This window comes from Elephantulus edwardii, unplaced genomic scaffold, assembly GCF_000299155.1.
Source record: "Elephantulus edwardii isolate Elephantulus edwardi_28Jun2011 unplaced genomic scaffold, EleEdw1.0 scaffold00208, whole genome shotgun sequence".
Taxonomy (NCBI): domain Eukaryota; kingdom Metazoa; phylum Chordata; class Mammalia; order Macroscelidea; family Macroscelididae; genus Elephantulus; species Elephantulus edwardii.
This window is the reverse complement of record NW_006399958.1, coordinates 720,773-721,825: the sequence shown is the minus strand read 5'-3', so window position 1 is coordinate 721,825 and position 1,053 is coordinate 720,773.

Sequence of the window (1,053 nt, the reverse complement as noted above, 5' to 3'; positions counted from 1 at the left end):
GGGACAGAGACCCAGAGAGAGATAGGAGAGGAGGAGGGTCTGATCAGCCATTGGCCTGGTCACTCCAAGAGAGAGTCCAGGAGAAAGCTGGCTGGTGGGTGTGTCTGTGTTTGCAGCCTGGAAGGTGTGGGTGTGACCATGCCTCACCTGTGGGTGTGAGGCAGGTTGTGGATCCCACCTCTGCCTCAAGCAACACCCAGATATAAGGCAGGTGTGTCTGAGAGAGAGAGAGAGAGGTTGACTCAGCAAATGAACATCAAAAAACTAAGCAACCCACTCGAACCCACTGCCACCCAGTCAGTTCTGACGGATGGAGGAGCACTGACCACAGGACACCCAAGACCACACATCCTTATGCAGGAAGATGCCACAGCTTCCTCCTGTGAGGCTGTGGTGGATCCGAACCACAGACCGTTTGGTTAGCAGCCCAACATAGACCCCACTGGGACACCAGGACTCCCTTCTGCTTTAATAACCCTTATGTCTCCATTGTTTTGCTTTCCCAGTGAATTAACAGAATAAAGGTCATTAGTGAGATAATCTCATTTAACTGCTTTGCATATCAAGGTGTTTATTTCCTGTATCTGTCAACTGAGCTGAAAGAAAGACTGCAGACAATATTTTCTCCTTTCTGTTGTTAATTCACTCGTGTCTTTATCTGCCATTGAATGATCCAGGAAATCAGTGCAAAGAATATAAATCAGAACATTTTGATTTGGAGCCTTAGGTAAAGAAGCACATAATGTTGTCGCTAAGATGTTGTTGAAACCCACAAGCAGTCCTATCAACAACGGGTCTGTCCTATTCTGAGAGGTCTTCCTTCCTAATCTCTAATGTGCTCAAATCCTTGCTGCAGTCACAGTGTCAGTCTGTCTCACAAAGGGTCTTCCGCGCTTCAGCTGACCCCTCTCCATTTCTCAACGTATAATAGAAACCCTATGAACTATGATGTTAGATGTTAGGAGAATACCAGAGGAATGTCTATCTGTGTTTCATTGACTATGCAAAGGCATTTGACTGCGTGGATCATAACAAACTGTGGCTGACTCTGAG